Consider the following 11,139-nt stretch of genomic DNA (forward strand, 5'->3'; position numbering starts at 1 on the left):
CAACAGCGGAAAACTCGCATCGATCTACCAGCACCCGACGAGTCTGTAAACTGTTACTACACGATACGAACATACATGAACAAGGCCATAGGAACAACACCACCACAAGGAAAACCCGGGTATCCTTAGTGTCAAAAACGCAAAGAGTGGGCTCTGGTGAGTTTGGTAGAGGACGGAGGAAAATACTTTGTGTAGACGATAAGCGCGTGCGAGAAGAACTCTACTATCGTATAGCGGAGACGCTTATCGTATAGTAGAACTACACGATCATTTAGGAAAAACTGGACGATCGTTTAGGAAAGTGGTATAGGATTGTTTAGAGAACGGGCAAACTAGACGATCATTTAGACGAATGAGATTCTATCGTATAGGCTCTCGCGATCGCTCTTTCACGGTTTCTTTTGGGCGTGGGATATCAAAAGCATGACTGAATTAATTCTTCAAAATGAAAATGATTTTTAAACTTTAACTCGCCGGTTACCCTAACCTTCGCGGCCCCATGTTCCCATGTTCCCACGTTCAAACGTGAATTAATTGGTTAATTATTAAATAATTAATCAATTAATTTAATTAATGAATATAATCATATTATATTTATATTTTATAGTTTGATATCATATATCTACTATAGTATTTTTCCTCTACTTGATATAAATCATATTTATATCTAATTTCCTCCAAAATAATGTATCTCATACATTTAGCCAATTATATCATATATAATTAACCAGCCCAATTATATCATATATAATTGAACTTCCTTTTGTCAATTTGAACATTTCAAATTAACCCAAACACTGGTTCACGACTTTATCCAAGCTACCCAGGTGTCCTAATGGACTTGTGGCTCGAAGCTTCAACGCTACGTGAATAGCTGACTAAACTCTTTAGCCACGAGATTCACCATCCGTTAACTGTTAGTGATTCCACTAAAGACCAACAGCTGAACTCTTCTTACCACATATATATTTTTGTGTCCATTGGATATAACCAATCATGAGTACGATAACCCTTCACAGATGCTTGTAAGTACAACTGGGCCAATTTATGGTTTTGCCCCTGTAGTTACATCTCACTCCTTAAGTACCACTGATTCCTCTAATGAACAATACAACATAGTCCAACTATGTATGAACACCTCTTAGGCCAAGAGAAGGTGTGTAGCGTCACATTGTTCAAGTCCCAGAATCAGTCCTTAAAGGAGCCATCTATCTACTTACCCCTGCCTAGGGGAAGGAGTGAAATCCATCTTGTGTAGTTGAGCTCCCAGCTCCCAAACCAGACGTATCCCCAAAATAGTAGGTTTGAATCGGTGACTTGGCCACTGGCACCCATACAAATCAAAGGACCGCCCTCAATGGCAGGAGTTCCCAACTCACTAAGGATTGAGGTCATTACGTATGGTCATCCTAATGAAGTGAAGTCTCTGTCATGAACAGTGTTATATAACAAGACATTAACACTTCGTAGTCAGGTCTTATACAAACTCTTTGTATAGGACGCCCCCGCTCGCATGTCCCCAACAGAATGATCAGGATCAGATTATCTTTGGCAAGTCACAACACTTGTGACCATTCCACAAAGCGGGCCGCATCTGTAGCATTACCAGGATAAGGTTTCCCTCTCATATCCATATACTAGAGACCATTTTGGTTATCACTCAAGACATGATCCACTTGTATGTCACCACATACATGCTTGAGTCACATACAGATAATCAGGAATTTTATGTTTATTGGTTTGTGGTAAAGCAAATAAAACAAGTAAATGAGCAAAACAACAAGAGGTGAAGTAAATATCATATATTAACAATCACAGGTGTCCGTATATACTGTTTACAAACTATAGGACACGAGACTTTAGGGCATCAACCCCAACAATTTAGTGTTAGTAAGTTCTTGACCAAACAAGTGAACCAAATGCTATAGGGATAAGAGTTATTATGGTATTAGTGTTTAGTCAAGAATGTCTTGGTTCAGTGAAGAAGTAATTGACTGCCCCCCAAATCGGTTATTCTAACTCACTGAAGTATCGTTACAAAGTTAGTAAATTATATGGGTACATTATTAATTTTGCTAAAACCTGATTGGATTTAATAGAAATTCATTAATAGAACCTGTTTATTTTTCAGCATGTCTAGCTCATTAGTTCAACTACCTGCTTCCGAAAAATTAAACAGAGACAACTACGCAAGTTGGAAATCAAATTTAAACATGATACTAATAATCAATGATCTTAGGTTCGTTTTAACAGAGGAATGCCCTTCAGATCCCGACTCATCAACGAATTGAAATTTTCAGAAATCCTATGACATATGGATTAGGACAACGGTAATGCCCAAGTCTATATCTTAGCGAGCATATCTAATGTTTTGACTAAGAAACACGAGAGTATGGCCACCGTTAAGGAGATCATGGACTCGTTGCAGGCAATATTTGGACAACCGTCCTCATCTGTCAAGCGTGATGCTCTCAAATATGTTGACAACTCTCGCATGAAGGAAGAAACCTCTGTTAGAGAACATGTTCTGGATATGATGGTCCATTTCAATGTAGCAGAGGTAAACAGTGTTGTCATTGATGAGAAAAGTCAGGGTAGTTTCATCATGGAGTCTCTTTCGAAGAGTTTCCTATAGTTTTGTACAAATGCGATGATAAACAAGATTGAGTATAATCTGACTACTCTCTTGGATGAGCTTTAGACATACCAGTCTCTTATGAAGATTAAGGGACAAGAAGAGTAAACGAATGTTGTTACCTCAAAGAAGTTCCAAAAGGGATCATTCTCAGGAACTAAGTCTGGACCTTCCACTTTAAAGAATAAAAGTATTCAAATGAAAAAGAAGGGAAAAGGGAAAGGTAAGACTCATGCTGTCACACCCCCTCCCAGATTATCCTATAAATCTGAGAAGAGATGTGAAGACAACAATCGTCAACTCTCTTATGACAATTATGGTCCAACTTGTTCCTGTGAACCTATCTCTTTAGTACTTGTTAAACCTGATTAGCAATTCATAATCTTAACATCCTACCACAATCTCATCAACATTTCACTATACTTATATATATATATATATATATATATATTACTATACAGTTACTAGACCAACATACATTAACAAATTATGGAAACTTAAGTTTAGTACAACAACAGTTCGACACAAGTTCTACCCATTTTCCCATGATAGGCACAAATAAAATTAAGGTCTAAACATAACAAAGTGGACCACCTAAACTTCAAAATGCTTGGAAGATCCTAAGTAGTGATTGGCTGGCAAATCTTCTAGGCTTCGGGACGTTGACCGCCACCTGGGGAGTGAAAACATTTTAAAGAATGAGCTTAAAATACCCAGTGAGTGACTATTTTAAGAAATATGCTTTCATACAAGAACAACATAACCAATGCTTTCCACAAAACATTTAAAAGAACATCTACAGGGTTTTAAGATTAAAGCTGAAAAAAATGAAAACATGGCACATAAAAACCCTGAAATGAAACTCATCATCATTTCCTGCAAAGAATCCCTACTCCTCTAACTAAACATGTGGGAGATTCCTTTTGCTCAATCCCTAATAACCTTAGTTGAGAGAGAGCCCTTTTGCTCGATCTCATCAATGTCGATAACATAGATCTTACGTGCACGTAGAATTGATTAGGATTCTATCTAGCTTACCATACCTTCGGTAGCGAAGACCTTCATATAACTGGGTACCCTACCATACTTTTGGTACCAATGTCTAAGAGTAGGTTTTACATACAAAGCATAAAACATTTTACTTTACATGAATCTTTATCATAAAAAAGTATGCTCAACATGTTATTGGAATTCCTTAAAAAGCTTAATCTCATACTAAAACATGGCAGAATTCCTTAAAAAGCTTAATCTCATACTAAAACATGGCGTAAAGCTTAGTTGGAACGCATGGAAGTTATATTTAAAGTCTGTCATTAAACTATACTCATGTGTTCAACATCAATTTCCAGTACTTAAGTCATGTGTTAAGAAAATCAAGTTAAAACTAACTATGCGTTGCAAACTCATTAGTGAAAAACTTTGTAAATGTTTGAAAGCTAGTCACTCACAGTTTATGAGTTACTTCCTCAAAGGGTCATAGGTCTCCCCTATATGCATTTACCCCGTAAAAACAATAAGAACCTTGGCTAATGTCTTTAGCTCCCTCTTGGGTTTAACTTCACTATTCAACTTTAATATATACTAAGTCCAAATCTAGTTCAACGCGTCATCTTAATCCTTTTACTCGGTGCATCCCTAACACATAGGTACTCAGTGTATTACCATCTTTAACCAGACTTTACCTTGTAATTAGTTAAGTGGGTATCAATCCACACATAGGTGCTCAATGGCATTAGGATGCACTTACCTCGCCTATGCGATGGGTATTTGTGGCCACAACCCTCAGCATGCCTCTTCTTTTACACGCAGCCTCTCGAAAACTTGTGGAACACTTCGGCCAACGCCTGCTTACTCTATCACATACCCTCTCTTATGTGTGCACTCACCCACACTTAGCCTCATCCAGTTAGCTGCTTGTTTGTGCTTGGGTGGCAGCTACCTGTTTTTTCATCCAACCAAAAGTTCCAAATTTAATTTTCCAATTCGAATAACTTAAGTTCCAGACTTTATCTTATGAGACTTCCTTCTAAGGACTTATTCCCTGACATCTTAAATAACTTACCTTAAAATTCTAGCCTCTGATTCCTTTCCATGGGCTTGAAATTCTTCAATCTTTACAACATATTTGAGTAACCTAAGAATTTCAAGCCCTTGAGGAATTCTTCAACTTCCAGCTCAATTCCATAAGAATTTCCCTCCGACAACCCTGGAGTAACTTCTTCACTATTCAAGCTCCAAGTTGGCAACAAATTTTCTTCTTTAACACGAGTAACTGAGCTCTCTTTTTCTAAATTCCATTTATACTAGTGTATGCATGATCAGAGGGCTTAATAAAGTGACACCTAGGCCACTAACTCCAGCTTAAGGCTTTAACACGTCACATGGCCCCCTAACCGGGTCATTATCCTAAGTACTTCAGCCTCACCCAACGCATAGGTTGGACACCATCACAAAGGGTATGTTCATTGCTTAAATCCCCATTCTCTCTCATCCATTTCCCTATCAGCCATTGTCTCTTACACCTTGCCTTAGGCACTTGCGTTGAGACTTGCTGCTCGTCAAAGCCTTAGTTAACCTTTAAGGCACACCTCAACACCCCTCAAACCAGCGTTTATGCCTTTACACATCTACATCAACCTAACCTCTCTGTACCTCGATTAGCGCATACCTTGAGCCTTGCGACTCGCCTAACTCTTGCCTTGGTGCTCCACATGCGTTCTCCTAGGCAAGTTTGATTGTATACTTATTGCATGCCCTGACTTTTACTAACCTTTGGTGAAGCCAACACATCATGGATAACCATTCCCTCGGTAGGCTCTTCTAACCTCTTCATGGCCCTCAACGCAAGCCTCACATTTAGTCATTTTTCTCTTTGAAACCTTGAACACATGACATGAAAAAATCATCCTCAAGCTTTTTTATTTCTCTTAAGTACCACTTCCACTTATTTTACCAGAGAGCCTCCATTTCCACACTTTGAAAATTTTTTGAACTTCTCAACTTTGCCACACGCCTATCTTCTCATTTCTTTATGCTCTTGCCTAAGTGTCAACTACCCTTTATAACTCGAGAGCACATATTCCTAACACTTAGGAAATTTTCCTCTTTTAAACATTATATACAATCATAGCACATTTTACATAACATTCAACTACATAAACACCATTAACTCATAATCATAGAAATTTAAACACAATTAATTAGTAAAATATGCTTAGAGGTTTACAATTTACCTTTCACTTAGAGAAATTTCGTCCTCGAAATCTCCTTTAAGCGCTATCAATAAGATTTCTTCAAAGTTCTATACATCTTGGTACTACCTGGATGCATAGCATACGTTGAACTGTGAGCCTCCTCAAAAACTACATTTTTCAATGCCTCGTCATTAGAAACACATAACCTGTACTCCTTCAGTAAGATTCCATCCTGTCTTAACACATAATCTGTTCTCTATTGTTTACTTACCTCTTCAGCTAACTTCTTGAGACTAGGGTCTCCTGTCTGAGCTTTGATAATATCATCTACCAAGGTAGGCCTTACCTGAAAATGTGCCAAAAGTTCACCTAGGCGACCTATTGACAATGCTGCATTAGCATTCCTGAATTCCTGCAATAACCTTCCCTTTAGAGAACTAAGCACATTCCTGGGGTAACTCGACTTCCTGCTCAATGCATCGACTACCACGTTTGCTTTATCTGAGTGGTAGCCGATGGTGCAATCATAATTTTTAATTAACTCTATCCATCTTCTTTGCCTTAATTTCAGCTCTTTCTGCTTGAATATGTACTTCAAACTTTTATGATCTGTAAAGATATGACATCTCTCACCATACAAGTAATATCTCCAAATCTTCAATGCTAACACTATAGTTGCTAGCTCTAAATCATGTGTAGGGTAATTACCCTCATGCTTCTTCAGTTGTCTGAATGCATATGCTACTACTTTTCTATCCTACATCAACACACATCCTAATCCCTGTCTAGATGTATTATAGTAAATCTTGAACTCCTTATCTGGAACTGGATGGGTAAAGATTGGTGCAGGCACCAATCTTTGCTTCAGCTCCCGAAAACTCTGTTCACAACTATCCATCCATTCAAACTTTGCATCTTTTCTAGTTAAATTGATCAATGAGAGAGCTATCTTTGAAAAACCTAGTATCATGCCAAACCAAGGAAACTACATACCTATGTTACTGAGGTGAGCCGTTCCCATCTAACTATGGCTTCTATCTTCCAAGGATCAGCACTAACTTCTACTACTGGCACCACGTGCCCTAAGAATACTACCTAGTAGAGCAAAAATTCACATTTACTGAACTTGGCTTATAACTGCTTTTCATGTAGTGTTTGCAATACTATCCTCAGATGCTCTGCATGTTTTTCCCTACTATCTGAATAAACCAAGATATCATTTATGAAGACAATTACAAACTAATCTAAGTATAGATGAAATATCCTGTTCATTAGATCTATAAACACTATTGAGGAATTAGTTAAGCCAAATGGCATAACCAGAAACTCATAATGCCTATACCTAGTTCTAAAGGTCGTCTTAGGGATATCTGACTTCCTGACCTTTAACTGATGATAACCTGATCACAAATCGATCTTGGAGAACATCGATGCTTCTTTCAACTGATAAAAAAGATCATCAATATGAGGCAACAGATACTTATTCTGTATAGTTACCTTGTTCAACTGACTTTAGTCAATGCATAACCTAAGTGTGCCATCTTTCTTCTTTACAAATAAGACCGATGGTCCCCAAGGTGATACACTGGGCCTGATATAACCCTTATCAACTAATTCCCGCAATTGAGTTTTCAATTTCTTCAACGCAGCAGGTGTTGTTCTGTAAGGTGCCTGAGAAATAGGCATCGTTCCTGGAATCAGATATATAGTAAACTCCACCTCTCTATCAGGTGGTAATCCTACTAATTCTTCAGGAACACATTAATAAATTCTTGCACAATAGGAACACTTTCTGGTCTTAACTTTTTCCCTGTGAAACTGTAACATGAGGCAACTACGTTGTGCATCCTTTAGTCAACAGCTTCTCGGGCTTTACCGCTAAAATTATACAAGCAGAAAAAATTTTCCTTTCTCCTACAAACACTATTTCCACTTTTCCTAGTAATTTGAATGTCACTTCCTTCTTATGACAATCAATAGATGCATGGTATTTAAACAAGAAACATCCTCAGAATAGCATCAATCTCTAACAATTCTAAGGGAATCAAATCAATCACCATGCTCTGTCCCTCTATTAAAATCACATAGTTTTTCTAATAATCATTTACTATTAGTACATTACCAATAGGGGTGGAAATAACTAACTCTTCAGGCATAGTTTCTAACACCCTATTAATATTCAATGCAAACATGCTTGAAATAAATGAATGGGTCGCCCTTTTATCAAATAATATATGAGCAGGCCTATCTTGAATAAGTATTGTACCAATAACAATATATGGTGCATCTTCAGCCTACTGTTGGGTCATAACATAGACCTTACCCTGCTGATGTGGTTGTCCTGCTACGCTCTTCTATTTTGCACCACTGATGTGCTTTTTTGCTGCATCTACCTTAGGCTCATTCACAGTCTGGGATACTACTCTCTGCTCAACCTGTGCCCCGAAACTAACTAGAGACACTCTCTTCGATAATGACCGAGCTGTCCGCACTAGTAGCAAAAATTCTACCCCTCGTTACACTATCCTGAATGGCGCTTACCACGTTTCCACACTGAGGTTTTTTGACTGAACTGGCGATAGACTCTACTATATGCCCTGATCTAGATCCTCCAATTGTCTAACTATATCTTTGTCTGCTTCTCTTCTGCTAGCTTTCTGTCGTACTACCCTAGGAAGTCATTTGCTCACTGAAATAAGGCTTAAAATCTCTCTTTCCTGAGCCTCTTGGAGGGTGTCTTCGCTTCTCACCTCTGAAGACCTCCCTGTCTTGCGTATCCTCTGCCAAGCTTTTTTAAGCTCTCATTGCTAATTCAACTAGCTGAGAGAAATCCGTCCAGTTGGCTATAGCAGTCACAAATGTTCAAATCTCCTTCCTCAGTCCATTCTTAAATCGTTTACATCTATCCTTTTCCTCAACTATAATTGTATAAGCCTATCTGGATAACTCAATATACTGCTATTCATATTCAGCAACTTTCATCTTTTCTTGAACAAGTCTCAAGAACTCGTTTCTCTTTGCCTCATGAAAGGAAGCATGATAGTTTTTTTTCTTAAAAAATTCTCTTGAACTCATCCCAGGTCATCACCTCTGACCTGTTTCTTCTAGAGTCTATCACTTTCCACCACTATTTTGCTATTTTCAGTAATAAAAATGGAAGGAAATTAGACACAAGGATTTCCATGAGCAGCGGAAGGATCGTTCCAAATTTCAATCATATTTGAACAACAACAATTACAGTCAATAAACGGAAACTTAAAGGCTATGCACAACAGAAAATTACAACATGCTTTACTAAGATCAAGGGACAAAATACACATACCTTTGAAGACTCATCTTCAACACCCTTGATCACGAACAATCAGCAACCACCACACGAACATCACAAACGGCCTCCAAAAACCTCGACAATAGTTAGTTGAGTACGACACCACCACAAAGGCTACCTTGGTATTCCCGGTATGAGAATCCAGAAGTGTGGGCTCTGAGTGGACTTGGTTAGAGAAGAGACCAGAGGAACAATCGTGTAAACGATTGAGCAAGTAGGAGATGACAGTGTCTATTGTATAAACGATACACAATCGTTTAGAAGAAGCTCCACGATTATTTACCAAAAGCTCCAAGATCGTTTAGCTAATCGGCCAGTTGAGTGACTATTGTATAGAAACACTCTACGATCATCTAGTCTCTCTTCAGCTGTCGTTTCGTAAATCTCATTTACTTGAAAGCCACCGTGAGTAATTTCTGAGAATAGAAACTCTCAATCATCAACTTCTAAATTTAGGAAAACGTTTTTCCTTTTATCTTACGGTTACAATGAAACTACCAATAACCTCCCATTCAATTGGTTATTAGAGAAAAAGAAATAATTATCCAATACTTAATATTATTATAAATATATATGATAACCAATTTACAATACTATATTAATAACCTATAGTTTTAATATTTCATCTCATGAAACATATAATCCATAGCTCTTTTTCTATTTCATGACACTTAATGTAAATCTCATTTACATTAGTCCTCCACTAGATGTATCTCATACATCACACCGATCATATCATATATAATCGAATTACCTTTTGTTAATTTGAACATTTCAAATCAACACTAAGAACTAATCCTCAACTTGAATCCATTAAGCTACCAAGGGGACCTTATGGACCTGTAGCTCGAAGCTTCAACGGTATGTGAATAACTGACTAAACTCTTTAGTCACGGGATCCACCATCCGTTAACTAAAGGTACTCCACTAAAGACCGATAGCTGAACTCTCCTTACTACAGATATATTGTGTGTCCATCTTAACCAATCAACAGTGTGATAACCCTTCACAGATCGCTCGTAGGTGATAACGGGCAGAAATGCATGTTATCATAGTGCTAAGTTCTTAAACAATGTTGACTTGCGTTGATAAAATGTGTTACATTGCAGTCGCATGCGTTCATCGCATAGGAACAGTTGATTTTTGTATTTTTATGCAGAATATGCGTTGACGCAAGGCAGAAATTGCGATAATAGAAAATCATTGGTCGAGCGTAGCATTACTGCAAGGCTTTGCAGTGATTGTGTTCGCAAACATTTGCTCAAGAAGGATTGCCGCAACTCGGTGGGCGCATCTGGGTGAAAGACATAATTAATCGCGATGGGACAAAAAGCTGATGACGGTCGAATCCGAATTAAGTTGATAGCCGCTAATGATAACAAGTACATTCAGTTTTTCGGTGACGAATATTCGGCGCATCAGTCAGGGAATTAAAGCCATCCCATCTGTGCAATCATAAGAGAGAAGCCGCCTTTCACCTCGGAAGCTCTATAAATACCAAAGGCATCTTTTAGAAAAGGGGTTCACCTATTCACCAATTTAAGAGCTCAGCTCGTCTTTCTCCATAGCTTTTCCTTTTTATTTTAAGGCGGAGCAAGAGAAGAATAGAGACGCCAGAGATCGCTCAGGGAAACTCGAGAGAGAACCCTGAGGCGTAAAAGTAGAGAGCAGGCCGACTCTCGCCAGAGCGAGATCATCTTTTGAACACGAGTAGAAAGATGGTGTAAAAGCCTGGGGAGCAAGAAATTGCTACCGAGCTCTTATTTCTATTCTTTCATTGTTGTTTTGTACTTCATCTTTATATTTATACAATGGAAGTTCTTATTCTACATCTGTTCACTCTCTTAGTACGCATGAGTAGCTAAACTAGTCGAATGGGTTGAGAAGAACTAAGCTAACATGACCTAGGATTTTCATTGCTTGCGATTGTCTTGTTTTATGTTGTGCTAAATATCCATTTAGAGCTACTCGAGAGAGAATCT

The sequence above is a fragment of the Benincasa hispida genome, chromosome 2 (assembly GCF_027475165.1).
Source record: "Benincasa hispida cultivar pf3 chromosome 2, pf3_genome.v1.1, whole genome shotgun sequence".
In the NCBI taxonomy this organism is placed as follows: Eukaryota; Viridiplantae; Streptophyta; class Magnoliopsida; order Cucurbitales; family Cucurbitaceae; genus Benincasa; species Benincasa hispida.